The sequence below is a fragment of the Rhinopithecus roxellana genome, chromosome 1 (assembly GCF_007565055.1).
Source record: "Rhinopithecus roxellana isolate Shanxi Qingling chromosome 1, ASM756505v1, whole genome shotgun sequence".
NCBI lineage: Eukaryota > Metazoa > Chordata > Mammalia > Primates > Cercopithecidae > Rhinopithecus > Rhinopithecus roxellana.
Window position 1 is genome coordinate 141,384,354 of NC_044549.1, and position 25,617 is coordinate 141,409,970.

Sequence of the window (25,617 nt, forward strand, 5' to 3'; positions counted from 1 at the left end):
CTTTTATAGTGTGTTTATTATAACTTGTAAAATAAACATCTATTCTCTAATATATTTTGGCATTTAGTATAAATGAAAATGTAGAAAGTGTTTCATAAAATACTCCAACTTATGGACTATTTTATACTATGTAGAAAATATTTAGAGTCCTATTAGATATAAATTGATTATATTCAGGGATATAATTTCCAATCTCAACAAATTTATAGAACCAATTTTTAAAAAATTAATTCTGTTATTGGAGACTTATTATAGCAATTCAATATAATGGGTCAATGTTTGTGATAAAAATTATTTTATTTAATTTGAAATATATCTTTTTGTAAAATAAGCTAAGACATCGATTACATTTATGAAAACAAAACCATGATACCACTACCTATCAGGTTAGCAAATAAATCCATAATCAAACTGAATATATGGATAAGAAATTCTTTAGGATCATTGTAGAAAGAAATAGATGAAGACAAATCCTCCTGAATAATTTTGAAAACTTTGAAGAAATGAAAGTGCTTAGTTATTCTTTTCCTACAAGATCAAAAATTCTAAGAAATAAAACTGCAGTCTCTAACTCATTGTGTGTGTGTGTGTCTGTGTTTGTGGAATCCTGAAAATGATAACTTTCCTTATGACTAAAATTGTAAAAAATACAGTTCAAATAAACAAATTTTTCTGGTCATACCCATTCTCTTTTATTGAATTTGCATAATAATTTAAGGAAATTTTTATGGTGTCTTCTTAGATAGAAGTATTTGCAAATACTCAATATGCATATAAATTAGAGGACAATAAAATAAGAAACAGAAGCATGGCAGGGAACTCTTTTAACTCTATTTGCTATCACATCAACTTTGGTATAAGACAGAATTATTAGTTTAAATTTCTGAAAGACTCTTTTACAAATGTTTTGGTCTATAAAGACAGACTGTTGGCATGAACTCTGAAAACAATATTATGGAAGGATGACTGTACATTAGATAGAGAAACTCTTGAAGGAAAAAGGATGTGCGGTGTCTGTGTGTGTGTGTGAGAAAGAGAGAGAGTGAGTGAAAGAATAAGGACATAATACTCTTGTTATTAGGTTGGTGCAAAAATAATTGCAGTTACATTCAAATTACTCCACTTACTTTCAAATGAATCTTTACATCCATACAGAATTGACTTACTCATAAAATAATCATCATCCAACGTGTAGCAGGTAGAGAACCATGGTAATAAGACAATTATTTCTACATTAACTAAATTGTATCCCCTCTATAATTCCAGTTATAGATGTACTCTTTAGTCAAATTGCTTTGTGTTTATATAACAGTGCAGTTAAAAAAAAAAAAAGTTCCTCTGAAGAGTAACTTCTACTTTATATATAGTCTAAAGAAGCCTTGTAGGCTGGGCGCGGTGGCTCAAGCCTGTAATCCCAGCACTTTGGGAGGCCGAGACGGGCGGATGGCGAGGTCAGGAGATCGAGACCATCCTGGCTAACACGGTGAAACCCCGTCTCTACTAAAAAAATACAAAAAACTAGCCGGGCGAGGTGGCGGGCGCCTGTAGTCCCAGCTACTCGGGAGGCTGAGGCAGGAGAATGGCGTAAACCCGGGAGGCGGAGTTTGCAGTGAGCTGAGATCCGGCCACTGCACTCCAGCCTGGGTGACAGAGCGAGACTCCTTCTCAAAAAAAAAAAAAAAAAAAAAAAAAAAAAAGAAGTCTTGTAATACATTCAAGAAAGAGTTTTAAACAAAATAAATTCAGTTCAAAAATGTCATTATTAAACCACAGCATAGAAAATGGAGTAAACCATTGGGTAGAAGTTATTGTGTTGTAGCCTCAAAATGTCCAAGATTACTCAGTCAAGCTCCATTTTTACCCTTCAGTACTGAATTTCTCTTACTCCTGATTCTAGTGTATTTCATGTGTATGTTATCTATCTATCTATCTATCTATCTATCTATCTATCTATCTATCCATCCATCTATCCATTCATCCATCCATATCATCTATCTGAAACTAACTGATCATTAGAGTGAATTTAGACGACCACGTTGGGTTTTATTTTATGAAAAACTGATAGCAGCTGTCTTTATTAAGGCTGCTGACCAAGCAAATAACATGTCTTCAGACCTGGTAGAGAGATATATACTTGCATACATTTTTTGATTACTGATGGTATAACATCCTATGGCTAAGTTAAAGGCACAAAATGAGGAAAGTTAAACTGCTGTCTCAAAAGAGATACAGTTTGCTAATTACCCAAGTGATGTACCTTGGCAGCATTCTTTATACCTTGCTATCTGGTGAAGTAGTCGTTTAAAGTTCTTTTTAAATTGACTTAGCTGTTATGTCCTTAACAGCACCACTATTTCAGATCACTCTAGCTGAAACTTTACATTGAAGTGCTCAACTATAGTCCAGTCATTGGGGAACTCAATTTTGCAGAGTCCTCACTTCGTGATTACTTTGGAGAAGAAGGCTTTTCCTTTAATGTCACTTAAATCATTCTTAACAGATAGTCACTACTTTATCTGACTTTTCTTGACACTCATTTTAAGTTCCTGGGATGTGTGACTAATTATTGCAGTAACACATTGACACATTATTGTTTTTGTAAAATAGAGTAATAATGACTATAAAACAAACTCTTTTCCTTTTCAGAAAAATGCACAAAATTTTCCCCCAAAAAATTCAACTACTTAATTTACTTGACTCAGGAATATAAAACTTTAACAATTAGTAATTTTAAACTTAAGGCTAACTCTCAAAATTCATAATTGCAATTATGCTAAAAATTATTTGACTGATTCATATATCTACTACAATTGTCATTCACCTATTTATTCAAATAGAATTTATTTAATACCCGTCTTCCCACCTAAAAACTCAGTCTATCAAAAAACATTTCCATTTGTAGTTCCTACATGAAACTACTAGTTCTACTGAGTTGATTACATCTACTGAGCAGGCTTAGTTTGAACTTTCTGTTTACCTGATCTGGCAACAAGAGTTAGTTTCAAGTGCTAGAGAGAAACCAGGTAATTGAACATGGGTGCACAGGCTCTTGTAATGGAAAAATAAGACCTGGCCTGAAATAAATTGGACAAGGGGAAAATAAATAAAAACAGATAATTACTGTGACCAAGGTATTGGCTTGGGCTACTGTTGTCTATGGAACTCAGATAACTCTCTAATAGGCAGACCCTAAGGACTGTGAAAGGAGCTAATTTAAATTGTCAGGCAGTAGCCCTGCGGTTTATTGGTTGACCCAATTTATACTTAGGTCTTTTACAATACAATCAAACAACCATGTACAAATATCTTTAGAATGCTAAAAGAAAAAAAAAAAAAAAAGAATGCAGACTATTTACATTTGAGATGACAACTAGAATGTCAGAAATGTAAGATGACAGTGATTCTATACTGTAGTTGTGCTTCCTTCTTTTTTTAAGGTAGGAACATATTTGAGTGTCTACGTTTATAGTTGTTAATTTCTAGAAACACTGAATAGAATACGGTATTATTTTTAGTCCACATTATGTAGCTCAAGCTATAAGGTAGAAAAGAAATTTGCACTGTTTATCAATGCTGTTGCCTGGATACAGATGACTGTGGTTTGTTCTTTGAGTCACGTTGCTACGTATTTCAAAATAGAGACCATACTGAGTATTAAAGAGCAGCTTTGCAGACATGAGACTCTGAATGATAGTGAGATGTCCTTCTAGGGACTTGGGAATACGGATCAGAAAAATAGCTCATTAAGGACTTTGTATTGTAAACATAAAAGGATTTAAAACTGTGGAAACAAAACCTTGAATTTATCCAGCTAAAAATCCAACTAGAAATCCTATGTGCTAACTCTTCTTATCTTTTCAGTTGCCAAGTTCAGTCATATCTTCCTCTGCATTCTGCCTCTGTCTCCTGCTTTAAACTTTATGTCACGGACTTATTCCAGGTCCTCCTCCTTTCTTCTTAGACCCTTGAACTGATTATAACTAGTCAATTAACCTCCAAACTTTCAGCAAGTAAGTATTCCTTCTATCTGTCACTACTCACGTTTGAAAAATATTCTCTTCTAATGGGGTGACATGGCTATATGGAAATAAAATCCTCATGCTAGAATGTGATTAGTTTCCCTTTATTTCTGTTTGAGTCAAAATTGTTAAAATATAATGTATTAAAATCCCTACAATTAGGCATATATGGCCAAATGATTCTTGACAAAGCTGCCAAGACTATACAATGGCAAAAGAACAGTTTCTTCAACAAATGATGCTGGGAAAACTGGATATCCAGATACAGATCAATAAAGTTGGACTCTCAGCATACACCATATAAAAATTAACTCAAAATGAAAAAACCCAGAACTATTAAACTCCTAAAATAAAACATGTATTAAAAATTTCAGGAAATTAGATTAGGTAATGATTTCTTGGATATTAAACCAAAAGCACAAGAAACAAAATAAAAAATAAATAAGACTACACCAAACTTCAAAATATCTGCGCATCAAAAAAACAATCAACAGAGTGAAAGGAAACCAACAGAATGGGAAAAAAACAATCGCAAATTATGTATCTGATACAGCATTAGTATCCAGAAATTTTTACAACTAAACAACAACAAAAAACCCAAATAACCTAATTAAAAAATGGGTAACGAACTTAAATAGACATTTCTTCAAAGAGGTATACAAATGGACAATAAACACATGAAAAGCTATTCAACATTACAAGTCATTAAAAAATGCAAATCAAACCCACACTGTGGTATCCCCTCACACCTATAGGATGACTACTATCAAAAACTAGGAAATACTTAGTGTTGGCAAGGATGTAGGAGATTTGCAACCCTTGTTTTGGTAGGAATGTAAAACATGTAGCCCTTATCAAAAATAGTTTGGAGATTCCTCCAAAAATTAAACATAGGATTAGTATATGATTCAGCATTCTTCTATGTGTGTATATATATCTATATATATATTTATATATATACAAAAGAATTCATAGTAGGATCCCAACACGAAATGTGCAAGTCCATGTTCATCTAAGTACTATTTATAATAGCCAAGAGGAAGCAACCCAAGTGTTCGTTGACAGATGAACGCGTAAAGAAAATACAGATAAAGAAAATATACATACGATGCAATATTGTGTAACTTTAAAAAAGAAGCAAATCTTGTTACATGCGACAACATGGGTGAGCCCCTAAAGACAATGTGCTATGTGAAATAAGCCAGTCACAGAAAAAGCAAATACTGTCGGATTCTACTCATATGAAATATCTAAGGTAGTCACAATCATAGAAAGAGAAATTAGAAAGGTGGCTATCAAAAGCTGTGGAGAAAGGGGAAGGGGGAATTAGTATTTAATGAGTATAGAGTTTCAGTGTTGTATGAGAAAGTTCTAGAGATCTATTGCTAAACAATGTGAATATACTTAATATATTAATATAGTTACTGAACTGTATATGTACAAATGGTAACAATGATAAATTTAATGTTAATTTTTTTTACCATAATAATAAAAAATTCTCCAAATTGGACAACTTGGGGTCTGTGTGAGGGAAAAGAACACACACACAGCATTTAATTATTCACCATATACAGCTAGCTTCCTTGCTATTGTGTTCCCTTGAAGATTACTGTCTAAATTCTTCTTAGAAAGCAATGAAGGACAAAGTAAAAATAATTTCCTTTTTGTGTGTATCTTTTGGAAAAAAAAAAACCTTACTCTGAAATGAGGTTAATATCTTAACATCAAACAACTTGGTGGTATTTCCAAAATGTTATGTTTTGGTGAATCTACTTATTAACTTGTTCTAAGATAATCTGCTCTTTAATGACTTGCTTCAGAAATAACACACTGTATTGCTGCTCATGGCTTCTGATCACTGACAGCTGGACATGGCGGAGTACAATGGGAAAGAAGATGACTGGAAATAGATGCCTGGAAAGAAAATACCTATAGCCATTTCTTTGGTTTTCAGTTTCCAAATTCCAAAGTGTTACCATCTCCAGGGTAAAGAGGTGAGATTGTTCCTTCTATATTACACTCAATTTTAACTTCTTGTGACTCCTTTCCCCAAATAAGACCAAATTATTTATTTTAACCAGATTTCTTCCCAATTTAGGTTGTAATAGTTAGAAAAAAGGGTCCTGATTTACTTAGCTCTGCATCACGTATACCATTCCCATTTCAAGAATGCCCCAAGATACTAGGGAAAAAGTAATCCCCAGTTCCAGCTCCCATCACCAACCCCATATTCTTCACCACAATTTAAAGCTGTTAGTGTTTTCTGGGTCTGCATCTTAAGAAAAGCTTATCCAGCACTCCCTTCTTTAGGCTATTGCGTACTTCCTGTCTATGTGTATCTGGACGACAAACCTGGTATCAAAGTTCACAAAGTTTCTGTGCATTTTGAATAACTGCTCTCACAAATCAGTGAAAAAAAGAAGAAATATCCCTTCTAAAAGGACTTTTGAGTCAAAAGAAATCACATTCTTCATTTCTAATTGCTCTGATTGTGTGGGAATATGTCTAGTGATTTAAAGACATAGTGCACTTCAAAGCATGACATTAAAGAAACAACAATGTCTATCATATAAGAAAGGTCCTCAGGAAATATATACTTCAGAATTATACTATGTAGCTTCAGGAACAATAAAAACTAAACATATTTTGCAATTTTCTAACTGTTCAATATTTATTTTTATCTCTCTTAAGCATTCCTGTTGTAACCTGTGTGTATGTGTGTGTGCTTTGTAATGTAGAATTTATAAGTCATTCATATTCTTTATTTTTTTCTGGACTACAATTTCTATCCACTGTAATTGTCCCCAAATAGTCATTATATACATGTTTGCTGAATGAAGGACAGCATTAATGTTATAATTTTCTATTAACACATGAAGACTAACAATTAAACTTTCCAAATGAAGGAGGTCTATTATCTTTCTTGGATGGCAGCAATGAAGTGAGAATCTCTCTCAGCAGCCAATCTTGAGGGAAAGTACTCTAAGATGCAGGGTGGGTGGCATTAGGTTTGAAGAGAGAAAAATAGGACAATCCTGGATGGGGCTTATCCGAGATGAGATAAGAGGACACGTGGCCCAGTAGGCTATCCCAGAATATTGGTCTAGAATACAGGTCAAGGTTCTAAAGTTTGAGAGACTGTTGAGATTCCCTCAACATTTAGTGTGGCAAAAAGACAGCCAGACTTAGTGGGATAACCAGGATGTTGGTATAGTTTGGATATCTGTCTCCTCCAAATCTCATGTTGAAATTTGATCCCCAGTGTAGGAGGTGGGGCCTATTAGGAGGAGTTTGGGTCATGGGAGCAGATACTTCATGAATGGCTTGTTCCCCTCCTCATATGACACAGTGGTTCCTCTTTGCCTCCCGCCATAAGTGGAAGCCAGAGGCTCTCACCAGAAGTAGATGCTGGTGTGATGTTTCTCGTACAGAACTGCAGAATCATGACCCAAATAAATCTCTTTTCTTTATAGATTACTCAGCCTTAGGTATTCCTTTATAGTAACACAAACAGACTAACACAGGTTTGTGAGCAAATTACTGTGTCAGTTAGTCCCTCTGAGTTTTGGTTTTCTAATAGACAATATTAATAATACTACCCATCCCATAAAATTATCATTATTAAAAGAGATAATGTGGCTGGGCGTGGTGGGCTCACGCCTGTAATCCCAGCACTTTAGGAGGCAGAGGCAGGTGGATCACGAGGTCAGGAGATTGAGACCACACTGGCTAACACGGTGAAACCCCGTGTCTACTAAAAATACAAAAAATCAGCTGGGCGTGGTGGTGGGCGCCTGTGGTCCCAGCTACTCAGGAGGCTGAGGCTGGAGAATGGCGTGAACCTAGGAGGTGGAGCTTGCAGTGAGCCAAGATTGTGCCACTGCACTCCAGCATGAGTGACAGAGTAAGATTTTGTCTCAAAAAAAAAAAAAAAAGAGATAATGTTTTTAGTATGTAAGGAGCTTAATATATGTTGTATAAAAATATTTGGCTATAGATTCTCGGAGGAAGATGGCCGAATAGGAACAGCTCCAGTCTCCAACTCCCAGCGCGAGCGACACAGAAGACCGGTGATTTCTGCATTTTCAACTGAGGTACTGGGGTCATCTCACTAGGGAGTGCCGGACAATCGGTGCTGGTCAGCTGCTGCAGCCTGACCAGCGAGAGCTGAAGCAGGGCGAGGCATCGCCTCACCTGGAAGCGCAAGGGGGAAGGGGATCCGTTTTCCTAGCCAGGGGAACTGAGACACACAACACCTGGAAAATCGGGTAACTCCCACCCCAATACTGCGCTGTAAGCATACAGGCACACCAGGAGAATATATCCCAATCCTGGGCGGGAGGGTCCCACGCCCACGAAGCCTCCCTCACTGCTAACACAGCAGTCTGCCGCGATCTATCCGCAAGGCAGCAGCGAGGCTGGGGGAGGGGCGCCCGCCATTGCTGAGGCTTAAGTAGGTAAACAAAGCCGCTGGGAAGCTCGAACTGGGTGGAGCTCACAGCAGCTCAAGGAAGCCTGCCTGTCTCTGTAGTCTCCACCTCTGGGGACAGCCCACAGCTGAAGACCAACAGGGGAAGTAGCGGGAGCCGGTGCAGACGCGAACGACTCTGTCTGACAGCTTTGGGGAGAGCCGTGGATCTCCCAACGCGGAGGTTGAGATCTGAGAACTGACAGACTGCCTGCTCAGGTGTGTCTCTGACCCCTGAGTAGCCTAGCTGGGAGAAATCCCCCACTAGGGGCAGTCTGACACCCCACACCTCACAGGGTGGAGTACACCCCTGAGAGGAAACTTCCAAAGGAAGAATCAGACAGGTACACTCGCTGTTCAGCAATATTCTATCTTCGGCAACCTCTGCTGCTGATACCCAGGCAAACAGGGTCTGAAGTGGACCTCAAGCAATCTCCAACAGACCAACAGACAGTCCTTCTGACTGTCAGAAGGAAAACTATCAAACAGGAAAGACACCTATACCAAAACCCCATCAGTACGTCACCACCATCAAAGACCAGAGACAGATAAAACCACAAAGATGGGGAAGAAGCAGGGCAGAAAAGCTGGAAATTCAAAAAATAAGAGCGCATCTCCCCCTGCGAAGGAGCGCAGCCCATCGCCAGCAACAGATCAAAGCTGGTCAGAGAATGACTTGGACGAGAGGAGAGAAGAAGGCTTCAGTCCATCAAACTTATCAGAGCTAAAGGAGGAATTACGTACCCAGCGCAAAGAAACTAAAAATCTTGAAAAAAGAGTGGAAGAATTGACAGCTAGACTAATTAATGCAGAGAAGATCATAAACGAAATGACAGAGATGAAAACCATGACACGAGAAATACGTGACAAATGCACAAGCTTCAGTAACCGACTCGGTCAACTGGAAGAAAGAGTATCAGCGATTGAAGATCAAATGAATGAAATGAAGCGAGAAGAGAAACCAAAAGAAAAAAGAAGAAAAAGCAATGAGCAAAGCCTGCAAGAAGTATGGGATTACGTAAAAAGACCAAATCTACGTCTGATTGGGGTGCCTGAAAGTGAGGGGGAAAATGGAACCAAGTTGGAAAACACTCTTCAGGATATCATCCAGGAGAACTTCCCCAACCTAGTAGGGCAGGACAACATTCAAATTCAGGAAATACAGAGAACGCCACAAAGATACTCCTCCAGAAGACCAACTCCAAGACACATCATTGCCAGATTCACCAAAGTTGAAATGAAGGAAAAAATCTTAAGGGCAGCCAGAGAGAAAGGTCGGGTTACCCACAAAGGGAAGCCCATCAGACTAACAGCAGATCTCTCAGCAGAAACTCTACAAGCCAGAAGAGAGTGGGGGCCAATATTCAACGTTCTTAAAGAAAAGAATTTTAAACCCAGAATTTCATATCCAGCCAAACTAAGTTTCATCAGTGAAGGAGAAATAAAATCCTTTACAGATAAGCAAATGCTTAGAGATTTTGTCACCACCAGGCCTGCCTTACAAGAGACCCTGAAGGAAGCCCTAAACATGGAAAGGAACAACCGGTACCAGCCATCACAAAAACATGCCAAAATGTAAAGACCATCGAGGCTAGGAAGAAACTTTATCGACTAACGAGCAAAAGAACCAGTTAATATCATAATGGCAGGATCAAGTTCACACATAACAATATTAACCTTAAATGTCAATGGACTAAATGCTCCAATTAAAAGACACAGACTGGCAAACTGGATAAAGAGTCAAGACCCATCAGTCTGCTGTATTCAGGAGACCCATCTCACATGCAGAGACATACATAGGCTCAAAATAAAGGGATGGAGGAAGATCTACCAAGCAAATGGAGAACAAAAAAAAGCAGGGGTTGCAATCCTTGTCTCTGATAAAACAGACTTTAAACCATCAAAGATCAAAAGAGACAAAGAAGACCATTACATAATGGTAAAGGGATCAATTCAACAGGAAGAGCTAACTCTCCTAAATATATATGCACCCAATACAGGAGCACCCAGATTCATAAAGCAAGTCCTTAGAGACTTACAAAGAGACTTAGACTCCCATACAATAATAATGGGAGACTTCAACACTCCGCTGTCAACATTAGATAGATCAACGAGACAGAAAGTTAACAAGGATATCCAGGAATTGAACTCATCTCTGCACCAAGCAGACCTAATAGACATCCACAGAACTCTCCACCCCAAATCAACCGAATATACATTCTTCTCAGCACCACATCGCACTTATTCCAAAATTGACCACATAATTGGAAGTAAAGCACTCCTCAGCAAATGTAAAAGAACAGAAATTATAACAAACTGTCTCTCAGACCACAGTGCAATCAAACTAGAACTCAGGACTAAGAAACTCAATCAAAACCGCTCAACTACATGGAAACTGAACAACCTGCTCCTGAATGACTACTGGGTACATAACGAAATGAAAGCGGAAATAAAGATGTTCTTTGAAACCAATGAGAACAAAGATACAACATACCAGAATCTCTGGGACACATTTAAAGCAGTGTGTAGAGGGAAATTTATAGCACTAAATGCCCACAAGAGAAAGCAGGAAAGATCTAAAATTGACACTCTAACATCACAATTAAAAGAACTAGAGAGGCAAGAGCAAACACATTCAAAAGCTAGCAGAAGGCAAGAAATAACTAAGATCAGAGCCGAACTGAAGGAGATAGAGACACAAAAAACCCTCCAAAAAATCAATGAATCCAGGAGTTGGTTTATTGAAAAGATCAACAAAATTGACAGACCGCTAGCAAGGCTAATAAAGAAGAAAAGAGAGAGGAATCAAATAGATGCAATAAAAAATGATAAAGGGGATATCACCACTGACCCCACAGAAATACAAACTACCATCAGAGAATACTATAAACGCCTCTACGCAAATCAACTAGAAAATCTAGAAGAAATGGATAAATTCCTGGACACTTACACTCTCCCAAGGCTAAACCAGGAAGAAGTTGAATCCCTGAATAGACCAATAGCAGGCTCTGAAATTGAGGCAACAATTAATAGCCTACCCACCAAAAAAAGTCCAGGACCAGATGAATTCACAGCTGAATTCTACCAGAGGTACAAGGAGGAGCTGGTACCATTCCTTCTGAAACTATTCCAATCAATAGAAAAAGAGGGAATCCTCCCTAACTCATTTTATGAGGCCAACATCATCCTGATACCAAAGCCTGGCAGAGACACATCAAAAAAAGAGAATTTTAGACCAATATCCCTGATGAACATTGATGCAAAAATTCTCAATAAAATACTGGCAAACCGGATTCAGCAGCACATCAAAAAGCTTATCCACCATGATCAAGTGGGCTTCATCCCTGGGATGCAAGGCTGGTTCAACATTCGCAAATCAATAAACGTAATCCAGCATATAAACAGAACCAAAGACAAGAACCACATGATTGTCTCAATAGATGCAGAAAAGGCTTTTGACAAAATTCAACAGCCCTTCATGCTAAAAACGCTCAATAAATTCGGTATTGATGGAACGTACCTCAAAATAATAAGAGCTATTTATGACAAACCCACAGCTAATATCATACTGAATGGGCAAAAACTGGAAAAATTCCCTTTGAAAACTGGCACAAGACAGGGATGCCCTCTCTCACCACTCCTATTCAACATAGTGTTGGAAGTTCTGGCTAGGGCAATCAGGCAAGAGAAAGAAATCAAGGGTATCCAGTTAGGAAAAGAAGAAGTCAAATTGTCCCTGTTTGCAGATGACATGATTGTATATTTAGAAAACCCCATCGTCTCAGCCCAAAATCTCCTTAAGCTGATAAGCAACTTCAGCAAAGTCTCAGGATACAAAATTAATGTGCAAAAATCACAAGCATTCTTATACACCAGTAACAGACAAGCAGAGAGCCAAATCAGGAATGAACTTCCATTCAGAATTGCTTCAAAGAGAATAAAATACCTAGGAATCCAGCTTACAAGGGATGTAAAGGACCTCTTCAAGGAGAACTACAAACCACTGCTCAGTGAAATCAAAGAGGACACAAACAAATGGAAGAACATACCATGCTCATGGATAGGAAGAATCAATATCGTGAAAATGGCCATACTGCCCAAGGTTATTTATAGATTCAATGCCATCCCCATCAAGCTACCAATGAGTTTCTTCACAGAATTGGAAAAAACTGCTTTAAAGTTCATATGGAACCAAAAAAGGGCCCGCATTGCCAAGACAATCCTAAGTCAAAAGGACAAAGCTGGAGGCGTCACGCTACCTGACTTCAAACTATACTACAAGGCTACAGTCACCAAAACAGCATGGTACTGGTACCAAAACAGAGATATAGATCAATGGAACAGAACAGAGTCCTCAGAAATATTACCACACATCTACAGCCATCTGATCTTTGACAAACCTGAGAGAAACAAGAAATGGGGAAAGGATTCCCTATTTAATAAATGGTGCTGGGAAAATTGGCTAGCCATAAGTAGAAAGCTGAAACTGGATCCTTTCCTTACCCCTTATACGAAGATTAATTCAAGATGGATTAGAGACTTAAATGTTTGACCTAATACCGTAAAAACCCTAGAAGAAAATCTAGGTAGTACCATTCAGGACATAGGCATGGGCAAGGACTTCATGTCTAAAACACCAAAAGCAACGGCAGCAAAAGCCAAAATTGACAAATGGGATCTAATTAAACTAAAGAGCTTTTGCACAGCAAAAGAAACTACCATCAGAGTGAACAGGCAACCTACAGAATGGGAGAAAATTTTTGCAACCTACTCATCTGACAAAGGGCTAATATCCAGAATCTACAAAGAACTCAAACAAATATACGAGAAAAAAACAAACAACCCCATCAAAAAGTGGGGAAAGGATATGAACAGACATTTCTCAAAAGAAGATATTCATACAGCCAACAGACACATGAAAAAATGCTCATCATCACTCGCCATCAGAGAAATGCAAATCCAAACCACAATGAGATACCATCTCACACCAGTTAGAATGGCAATCATTAAGAAGTCAGGAAACAACAGGTGTTGGAGAGGATGTGGAGAAATAGGAACACTTTTACACTGTTGGTGGGATTGTAAACTAGTTCAACCATTATGGAAAACAGTATGGCAATTCCTCAAGGATCTAGAACTAGATGTACCATATGACCCAGCCATCCCACTACTGGGTATATACCCAAAGGATTATAAATTATTCTACTACAAAGACACATGTACACGTATGTTTATTGCGGCAGTATTCACAATAGCAAAGACTTGGAATCAACCCAAATGTCCATCTGTGACAGACTGGATTAAGAAAATGTGGCACATATACACCATGGAATACTATGCAGCCATAAAAAAGGATGAGTTTGCGTCCTTTGTAGGGACATGGATGCAGCTGGAAACCATCATTCTTAGCAAACTATCACAAGAAGAGAAAACCAAACACCCTATGTTCTCACTCATAGGTGGGAACTGAACAATGAGATCACTTGGACTCGGGAAGGGGAACATCACGCACTGGGGCCTATCATGGGGAGGGGGGAGGGGGGAGGAGGGAGGGCTTGCATTGGGGAGTTATACAAGATATAAATGATGTATTGATGGGTGCTGACGAGTTGATGGGTGCAGCACACCAACATGGCATAAGTATACATATGTAACAAACCTGCACGTTATGCACATGTACCCTAGAACTTAAAGTATAATAAAAAAAAAAATTAAAAAAATATATATTTGGCTATAATTAACTAATTGAATTTGACATTTTCTTTATTATCACCTATTTCATTAAATAGAGTAAACCACTCATCCATTTGTACTGAAAAAAAATATGAAGTCAAGAAGGATTAAAAGAAAATAGTTTTTAAGAATTACAAAAAGTTAAATATTTATAATATACAAAATAGGGCTAAATTTACCACATTTTAAACTATTCCATGGAAAGGAGTTGGCAAGGCATCTCAAAATACATATGTTCAAAAAATAACATGCTGGCAAGGTTGTGAAGCAAAGGGAATGCTTATACACTCCTGGTGGAAAGTATATTAGTTCAGCTACTGTAGAAAGCAGTTTGGAGATTTCTTGAAGAACTTAAAATAGAAATACCGTTCAACCTAGTAATCGCACTACTGGGTATATACTCAAAGGTATATAAATAGTTTTGCCATAAAGACACATGCACATGCATGTTCATTGCAGCACTATTCAAATAGCAAAGACATGGAATCAACATAGATACCCATCAGTGGTGAATTGGATAAACAAAATGTAGTATATATACACTGTGGAAATATGTGCAGCCATTGAAAAGGACAAAATCATGACTTGACATGTGATTTACCCATGTAACAAATCTGCACATACACCCACTGAACCTAAAATAAAAGTTGGAAAGAAAAAAAAACAAATACACACACACACACACACACACACGTATGCACTGAGGGCAACATATATACACACACACACATATATATTTAACATATATATATGTTGCCCTCTTAGTTTTAGGTAGAGTAAGAGTATTTTGTCAAACAATAAACAAATTTAAGGAATTCTATTAAGGATAAGGAACATGTTTGTATTCACTGTAGATAGTTTCTTAGAATTGAAACCAAACATTTAATTGGATTGTATTGTCATAAAAACAGTTTTGTGAACCAAAATACTATGATGATGATGAAATAGAGGACATTGTGTCTTGATTTGTTGACAATTCATTACTTTAGAATAGTTTTTAAAAAATTGCTAATACACATAAGTGATGCAATTTTTAGGCTATCAGAAAAAGAGAGTAGAAAAAAAGCCATCTCCTCCAAAAGCAGTGTGAGAATGAGGGAGAAAGATGTGTGTGTGTGTGTGTGTGTGTGTGTGTGTGTGTGTGTGTGTGTGTGTGAGAGAGAGAGAGAGAGAGAGAGAGAGAGAGAGAGAGAGGTGATATGTGAGAAATCTGATCATCATAAAAGAGGTAGCAAGGGTCAACTGCAAATAGCTGGGACTGAGTGGGAAAGAGGGATGCTATGGTCTTTAATTTCACACTAGCTGATCCCTGAGACAGACACAAATAATAGAAAGATACAAGATAAGGTCTGGGTAATGTATAAAAATGACAAGATAATTTAGTAAGAATGTTGACTAGACTAGATTATTTTCCATATTTTATTTCTAGTATCTCAAATTTTTTTGAGAGGATAAATATCTCCCTAATGAACGACTAGGAAAACCTGGTATTTATTATATGCTGCTAATATTATAGTCTTCTCCATTAAAAGCTATTCTGACAGATTTAGTGATTTTAAAACTTTTGAATACTTTCAGTATTTTTAAATGGAAAACATAGTAGAAAGAACTACTGTCTACACTTCAACCATATCTCCAACATAATACCTTTTACTCTCCCCTCTTCAACCCTCTCCTTCTTTCCCTTTCCTCCCTTCCCTTTCTTTTCTCTCCCTCTCCTATCAAACCTGAACCCACACGTGGAATTTAGTTTTCTCTTTGGTCCCTTTAACTTTGAACAGTTTGTTGGTCTTTATTTTTCTTGACTTTGACATTTTTTGAGGAATATAGGTTAGTTATTGCATATAATGTCTTTCAATTAGGGTTTATCAGATGTTTCTTCATAATTATATTCAGGTTATGCATTTCTGGTAAAAGATTAGTGAAGGGATGTTGTATCATCTCCATGCACTACAACAGGAGGCACATGATGTTGCTTTGCCCATTGACCATTTGATTAGGGTGGTGATTTTGCCATTTCTCCCTTACAAAGTTACTATCTTCCCCTTGCAGGGGATAAGTATAAAGTATACAGATATATTGAAACTATAAACATTTTCTTTTACATCACTTTTACACATTAATCTTTTTTTTTTTTTTTTTTTTTTGAGACGGAGTCTTGCTCTGTCGCCCGGTCTGGAGTGCAGTGGCCGGATCTCAGCTCACTGCAAGCTCCGCCTCCCAGGTTTACGCCATTCTCCTGCCTCAGTCTCCCGAGTAGCTGGGACTACAGGCGCCCGCCACCTCGCCCGGCTAGTTTTTTGCATTTAGTAGAGACGGGGTTTCACTGTGTTAGCCAGGATGGTCTCGATCTCCTGACCTCGTGATCCGCCCATCTCGGCCTCCCAAAGTGCTGGGATTACAGGCTTGAGCCACCGCGCCCGGCCTACACATTAATCTTAACATCTGTTGACGATCCTTAGCTAAGAAAATTTAATGTTATCATTTGTTTTACTATTAGTTGGAATTGGCTGTTAAAAAAAGCTTTTTATTCTTTTCAACTTTTATTCACTTTTTATTCATTTGTTTATATCATTATGGATTCACGGGTTCTTATTTTATTCTAGTGGTTATAATCTTTTACTGCCACATTTTGAGGCTACAATTGTCCCCCGTATGGCTAGTGGGAGCCCCTCAAAGCTGGTTCCTATATCATTTTGACAGGTACCCATTACCTTTGAACACATCTTTTCTTTGGCACAATAAATACAGCAATTTTACAAGAAACCTCTAACTAGTAGTTAGGGGACTTTGGCTTTCCTTTATTTGTCTGGTTAAAAGTTTTGAATGGTCTTCTCATATATAATTCCTAAATATTTAGTAATTATCAAATTAATTACATTTACAAAAAAATTAATAAATGTGAATTAATTAAAATTATAAAAGCTAATTATAAAAATTATTACTATTTTTTCCAACTTTTATTTTAAGTTCGGAGGTACATGTGCAGGATGTACAGGTTTGTTACATAGGTAAACGTGTGCCATGGTGATTTGCTACACAGATCATCCCAGGATCAATACTTTGTACTCTTCAATCCAATCAAGTTGACACTCAGTATTAACCATCACACACGCATTTTGATTTATATATAACTAATCCCGATGCTCCCCTTTTCCCACCTCCACCCTCTGACAAGCACCAGTGTGTGTTGTTCCCCAACATGTGTCCATGTGTTCTCATCATTCAGCTCCCACATATAAATCAAAACACGTGTGTGATGGTTAATACTGAGTGTCAGCTTGATTGGACTGAAGGATACAAAGTATTGATCCTGGGTGTGTCTGTAAGGGTGTTGCCAAAAGAGATTAACATTTGAGCCAGTGGGCTGGGAAAGGCAGACCCACCCTTAATCTGGGTGGGCACAATCTAATCAGCTGCCAGCATGGCTAGAATATAAGCAGGCAGAAAAAAGTGAAAAGAGAGACTAGTCTCACCTTCCAGTCTATGTCTTTCTCCCATGCTGGATGCTTCCTGCCATCAAACGTCACACTCCAAGTTCTTCAGTTTGGGAACTTGGACTGGCTCTCCTTGCTCCTCAGTCTGCAGATGGCCTATAGTGTGACCTTGTGATAGTGTAAGTTAATAATAAAGTCCCCTTTATATAATATATATATATATATGTATCTCCATGTCCCTGTGCAGGACATACCTCATTCCTTTTATTGGCTGCATAGTATTCAATGGCCTATATGGACCCCATTTTCTTTATCCAGTCTATCATTGATGAGCACTTAGGTTGATTTCATATCTTTGCTATTTGTGAATAGTGCTGCAATGAACATATGTGTACATGTATCTTTATAATAGAACAATTAATATTCCTTTGGATATATAGCCAGTAATGGGATTGCTGGGTCACATGGAATTTCTGCCTCTAGGTTTTTGAGAAATTGCCACATTCTCTTTCACAATGATTAAACTAATTTACACTCCCATCAACAGTGTAAAAGCATTCTTTTTTCTTCACAACCTCACCAGCATCTGTTGTTTTTTGACTTTTTAATAATAATCATTCTGACTGATGTGAAATGGCATCTCATTGTGATTTTGATTTGCATTTCTCTAATGACGGGTGATGATGAGCTTTTTTTATATGCTTGTTGGCTGCATGTATATCTTCTTTTGAGAAGCATCTGTTCATGTCTTTTGCCTGCTTTTTAATGGGGTATTTTTTTTCTTATGAATGGGTTTAAGTTCCTTAGAGATGTTGGATATTAGACCTTTGTCAGATGGATAGATTACAAAAATTTTCTTCCATTTGATAGATTGTCTGACTCTGTTGATAATTTCTTTGCTGTGCAGAAGCTCTTTAGTTTAATTAGATCCCATTTGTCAATTTTTGCTTTTTTAGTAATTGCTTCTGGTGTCTTTGTCATGAAATCTTTGTCTGTGCCTATGTCCTGAATTGTATTGCCTAGGTTTTCTTCTAGCGTTTCTGCAGTTTTGGGTTTTACATTTAAGTCTTTAATCCATCTTGAGTTGATTTTTGCATATGAAAATTACTTAAAAATTCTAGTAATTACAGGGAACAGAAACTGAAGCTTATTCCTAAGTTTTGGAGTATAGTGGTATTTCATTTCCAAAAAAGAGGCATAAAATGGGGTAAAACCACAATCTAGAACAATACTAGATAATCTCACATACATTGTACATAGAAGTACCAACACACCGCCACACACACACAAATACACATGCACACACCAAGTAAAAATTGAAAGCACTAATGTCTATAATTCATCCTAGCTAAAAAAATACTATTAATGGCTTAAATTTCATAGATTATGGAAATAGCATGGTAATATGAGTTAGGTAGATTATGTCATTAGAAAAAATAAAGGTAATTAGGAGGGAAAGAAATCAGCTTTCTTTGAACATTTCAAATGTTGTCTGAGAAGTGGGACAGCATTTTGGAGAGATGTAGAGATGATTAAGCAACCAATCTCTGGATTTACCTCCACTGGCACTCTTGACATGTTGTTGTCACTGCTGTATTGGCCTATGTCCCCTGAATAAACACAGTATACCTTTGTGTTCCTGACACCTAGCTTAATTTCCATGGAATAAATATTTCATGAAATAACAAATAAAAAACAAATGAATGAATCTCCTGGTAAGACTTCTATTATTATGCTCTCTTGCCTGATGGAGCATGTAGCTTAATGAACTTGGCCTTTGACTTGATTATCATGATACCCTGGGAATGGGAGAACATTCACATACACTATGCTCAATATATTTAAAACTTCCTTTATAATTTTTGAATAAAAATTTTCTGTTCAAGAAGGCCAGGAGCAGTGGCTCAAGCCTGTAATCTCAACACTTTGGAGGCTGAGGTGGGCAGATTACTTGAGCCCAGGAGTTTGAGACCAGCCTGGGTAACATGGCAAAACATCATCTATACAAAAACTGCAAAAATTAGCTGGGCATGGTGGTACATGACTGCAGTTCCAGCTACTTAGGAGGCTGAAATGGGAGGATCGTTTGAACCCAGGAATCAGAGGTTGCAGTAAACTGAGATTATACTATTGCACTCCAGCCTGGGTGACAGAGTGAGACCCTATCTCAAAAAAAAAAAATAAATAAATAAATAAATAAATAAATAAATAAATAAAAGAAGAAAAGAAAGAAAAATACTTAGTTCTATAATAACCTAAATATTCTCTTTAAATCTCAAAAGCGATCAAAATATTCTAGTCTTTGCAGTGAGAGGGAGTTTGGCTGATTTTATCACTGTCACTCTCATTCACAGATTCCTCTCTGCAAAGTACCACTGCTCTTTGACTTGTTTCAATGGTCAACTCCTTCTGTCTCTGAGGCTTGGCTTAAATGTTTTTGGGAGTACTTTAAACACAGTTATCCTACTTTCCTCTAAACACCCAGTTTAATCTAGACATTCATTCGTAAGTGTGTACCAACACTGACTTGGAATTATTTGTTTAACACTATCCCCATATCTGGCAAAATGTCACACATATAGTAGGTGTATCATAAATCTTATGAAGTTAAAGGTGGCTATTTCTAAGCACCTTTGATTCTGGAAAAAAAGTAATTAAAATATATATAACAAGGGAGAATTAGTTAATGATTTCTTTTTATAGATAGCCTAAATACAAATATAGTTACAAAAACTAGAAATGAGTATGTGAGGCCTGTTTTATATATCTTTATTACTTTTTGTACAGTTAAAAATGCTGATTTTGTTTAGAAATCCTAATATTTCTAAAGGAAAGGAAAAACTGGACCCAATTTTTTTTTGTATTGGTAGACATAATGGTAGATTGTATCTGCCATTCCCGACATTATGTAGGTAAAATCACTATGGAAAACCTAAATATCTATAAGATTAACTAAGTGAAGGTAATATGTTTATTTTCACCTAACACAATTATTCATGATTATGGACATAGTAATTAGACTAAAATTGTGAGAACCAAAACTGGTGTAAGTATTCTACAACAAATGATCTAGAAACACATGCAGGGAGAAAAGTCTCAAGTTAGATGTAGTGAAAGCTATAGAAGAAAGAAAATTACATTAAGCTACTTTTCAGTAATCAGGTCTCTGATAGAACTTGAAAGATAATTCAAGTTTCTCACTACCCCAAATTTTAAATTACAAAAAAAAAAAAAAAAAAAAATTAAAAAGGACTTTTCCTAAGAAATTACAATTAGCAGTTTTTAAGAGACAAGCTTGCGAACCCTAAATTAGGGCCATATGGTATGTATTTTGGTGCATCTGCTAAGTGCACATAAAGGCACTAGAACAAGGAACTGAAATATCCTGAGGCAAACTCCTGCTTCCAGCAGCCAGTGTAGCAGTATCAGCAGCTAGCTTCAAGGAATCTTGTTTACTAATGCCAAGAGGATATATAATAGTTCTGAGTTAGCTGTTTACAATTAATCCACCTAATATTGAAAACTGGAATAATTTTTGGCTTTTGGATTCCACTCAAGTTTAAGCAACATTGTGATAATGGCTTCCGCAATCCTCTGGAGGTGCTGTCTGAAGCCCCAGATCTATTGCTGTGTTAGCCAGTGAAGGCTCACCAAGGAGAAAATTATTCATGCAACTTGGCCTTCAGTTAGAGAAATTTTTCAAAAGTTTTCCTAGGGTTGGAATTACTACAGTAGCTAATATGGATCTTCAGCTCATAGGGTCATGGAACGCTGTTCAGCAGAGAAGGAAATACTGAAACAAGTAGAAGGTCAATTTAGAAGAGGCAGTGATCTGAATCTCCCCCAGGGTGCCCTCACATTAAGCTCAGATTTGTAATTGAAAATAAATCTTTCATGTCCGGGTGACAAGTCTGAGGTCCTGTTCTGGGTGCAGTTTTCACTAAGCATTATATTTTCCTGCTTGAAGTCACTGTCCTTTTCAGCTGATTTGACCTGTAATGCCACAGTTGGATGTTGGCTGCCAAGTGATTAGCTATTCAAGAAAAATAGTGAAACTAATCTTTGTATTAATATACATGAGGTGAAATGAAAAGGAATCTGAGACTGGAAGGCATGGAGACTGATATTACAAGCTATGCAGCGAGGCATACTCCCCCAGATACAGTAGCAGAATCAAACCGGAGAGGAAGGGTGAGATTTGGCAGAGATGGTGCAAGAGACAGCTGCTGTGGGTTGAATTGATGGCGTGATTTTCCAGCACTTTACTGTAAAGAATGAGTCTTTTTTCAGAATAAAAAGAGCATATTGTTATTACGCCACTTACCAAAAAGTATACAAGTACAGAATTCATTTTTTTTCTTTTACATTGAAGATTGGAGGGGAGCTATGTTGAAAAAAAGAAATACATTTTTAAAACATTTGCTAGTTTTACAAAGCACTTCTACATCAATTTGTAGCTACTGAGCAACCTAGACTATTTTCCCTCTATTAGAAATAACTGGTCAGGTGCGGTGGCTCAAGCCTGTAATCCCAGCACTTTGGGAGCCCCAGTTGGGCGGATCACGAGGTCAGGAGATCGAGACCATGCTGGCTAACACGGTGAAACCCCGTCTCTACTAAAAAAATACAAAAAACTAGCCGGACGTAGTGGTGGGCGCCTGTAGCCCCAGCTACTCGGGAGGCTAAGCCAGGAGAATGGTGTAAACCCGGGAGGCAGAGCTTGTAGTGAGCTGAGATCCGGCCACTGCACTCCAGCCTGGGCCACAGAGCGAGACTCTGTCTCAAAAAAAAAAAAAAAAAAAAAGAAATAACCCCTCGTTCTCTTAGAGAATCAGATAATGATGAAAATCAATTAAGATCATGAACATGAAAGAATCTTTTAATAAAAAATAGTTCATTAAGTCAACATTTTTTGGGCATCTATTCTTTGCCAGACACTCTGCTAGTTACTCAATTTATAGTTTTAATAAGACATGTCTCCTGTTCTCCCTTTTTCCTGCGATCTCACCATGGAAACAGTATGTGGAAAATGATGCTTTGGAGCTTATGTACTGAATCAGAGTTTCTGGAGAGGGGCCTAGAATCTCTAGGGTGGAATCTGCCTTCTTATCAAATTCCCAGGTGATTTTGATATCCTAAAGTTTGAGAACTCTATGTCTTAAAGAATGTAAAGATTTCTGACAAAAATATTGGGCTGGAAGAGACTTTAGTAACTAGTGTGACCATATAATTTTTCAAATGAGAAAACTGAGGATCAGAGAGGGAATGTAAATTGCCTGATTTCACATAGCTGGTTAGGATCCTAGTTTTTCTGTTTTCTAGTCCAATGCTAGTCAAGGAAAAAAAAATAGGTTGTGGATTTCTTTACTCAGACAACTCACTATATTGTGTATGTTCCCTCTCTTTTTTGCTTTACTAGTAAATTATTTCTATATAACAATATTTTGTTATATATGAGTTTTACACATTTCCTGTCCTTTTCACTTTACTAATCTACTATTTTTATGTAATGGTGTTTTTTGTTATAGAAACATGATGGCAAAAATCTAGTAATTGAAACTACCTACTGTTTGGATGAATGGAGGCAAGATGGTGCACTTCCGGGTTCTTCATCCCCCCCCCCCCCCGCCAACTTTTCCCGCGGGCGCGCGAAAATGCAGCTGGCGACCTGGGAAGGTGCAGACCAACCAAGCATGCGCCAGGTGACGTCAATCCGAAGAGACCAAGATTTACCTGGTCGCACCTGTGGAACGCCCCCTGACACGCCCATGCCCCGCCTATTGCCCTCCCACTCCTAGAAAAGCCGCTCCGGAGGCCCGCCATGCGCGGCCTTTCTTAGTCCTCCACTCCTGTAGGGATGTCAGGACTGTGGGAACTCCGTGGGAGAGCCCCACGGGGGGGGGGGGGGGGGGGGGGGGGGGGGGGGGGGGGCTCTGTCGGCCTTCTTTGCCGGAGGCGGACAGACCTCTTCCCCACACCTTAGGTGACCAAAATAAACTTGCAGTTTTGCTCCTACACTTGCCTACTCGCTGGTTCTTTTGTGCCCGCTCTGGTGGTCTTAGAAAAACAAAACACCTACTCTGTTGACCTTTCCTCCAGACTACATTTTATCCACACTTAACTATTCTAGACAAGTAGGGATATTTTTCCACGGAAAAATCCATTTCTCTATGACAAGAAATGAGTATGGGAGGCCTGTTTTATATACCTTTATTATTTTTTCTTGCAGTTAAGAATGTGATTGTATCTAGAAATTATCCTTATATTTCTAAAGGAAAGGAAAAACTGGGTTTTAAAATGTGGGCCAATAAAATGCTTATTCTTGCCTTTAAAATTCTATCTACCTTGAGAAAAAAAAAGTTTTGTTATAAACTAATTTTATTATTCTTTTTGCCAGGAAACTTTTTCCAGAGCTGAAATATCTATGTAGCTTAAGCCAGTTTTCTTTTTCTTCTGTACTCAGAAAAGATGGAAAACATCTGGCAGGTTCCTCTGGCAGGACATTCAAAGAAAATACTTTCTTTACTCTTCAGGAAAAGCAATCTAATTCCTTTTTGTCAGTGTTGTATGGAACTAGTCTCCAACTTTTGTATAAGTGTATAAATACATAATGTAGATGGATATTTGTTGATCAGAGCCAAATTATAGTAGCTTAATTTGCAATTTATTTAAATAAAGCTAATTATAACAAAATCAATGTTATAAATTCTACAGAAAATAATGTGCTCTTTTGGGTTTTCACCTGTTATCCATGCCAAAAGAAATATCATCATGCAACGAGCTAACTTTTTTTCAAGCGTATCTTAGAGGAAAGGCCTGCTGGTATATTGCAATTGCCCAGCTTTGCCCAGGTGCCACAAGGTAGCCCATGTAACAGGGCTACCTCCTGGTTGAGGAGAGTGTAGTGGCACAAGAGAGTCTGCCTCCAGGAGGTATGTTTTTCTAATTTGCACAGAGTTACTTTATGAATTAGTGGCAGCTCACCAAACGGTCTACAACAAGCTCGGGCCAGGTGTTCAGCATTAGATTTGAATGTAAACAGGCTTCGACTTTTTTCCCTATATATTAAGGAAGGTTATCCAACCATTTCTTGCAAAGAATTTTCTTTTTTTTTTTTTTGAGACGAAGTCTCGCTGTGTCGCCCAGGCGGGAGTGCAGTGGCCGGATCTCAGCCCACTGCAAGCTCCGCCTCCCGGGTTCACGCCATTCTCCCGCCTCAGCCTCCGAGTAGCTGGGACTACAGGCGCCAACCACCACGTCCGGCTAATTTTTTTTTTTTGTATTTTTAGTAGAGACGGGGTTTCACCATGTTAGCCAGGATGGTCTTGATCTCCTGACCTCGTGATCCACCCGCCTCGGCCTCCCAAAGTGCTGGGATTACAGGCTTGAGCCACCGTGCCCGGCCAAGAATTTTCTTACATCATTACTCATGATATACTGTGAACTGAAAATCCAGTATTAAATAATAAATAAGCATGATTTGAAAAATGTTCATTTTGTATTAACCATTTTGTGAATATTTTAGAGTTATAAATATAGCATTTTCCTATTTTTATACATAGTTTCCTTTTGGTTTTTAAAATTAGAGTTGATTGATATTGCTGTGATGGAATATGGATTCCACCAGAGCATAGGTGATGCACTGACTGATAAAAAATCGTCAGCACCACTTATAGGTGCAAGTTGGACAATCAGAGGAAACCTATTCCCTATTAGGCTAAGCTGGTATACTCATATTGTGCTCAACAGTAAAACAAAACAAAACAAAGAAGCCTTTTCCCTATTAAAAGCAGCATGTCAGATTCTGCCCAGAGAAACCTCACTCAGAGGAACAAGCAAGGCGCTAAGGGTAGAAAGGGTGATCAGTATTTGATTATCTATATATCCTGGGTCACAGCTTCTTCTTTCCCCCGAGATAGGCTGTAGTTTTTAAATTATTTGTGATCAGAAGTAAAGAATG

General features: G+C 37.8%; 1 protein-coding gene across 7 annotated transcripts in view; it reads right to left on the reverse strand.

The window, feature by feature from the left end:
- NLGN1 (neuroligin 1) overlaps positions 1 to 25,617 on the reverse strand; it is an 887,800-nt gene that overhangs the window by 8,767 nt on the left and 853,416 nt on the right. The gene's annotated exons all lie outside the window — the stretch shown is intronic.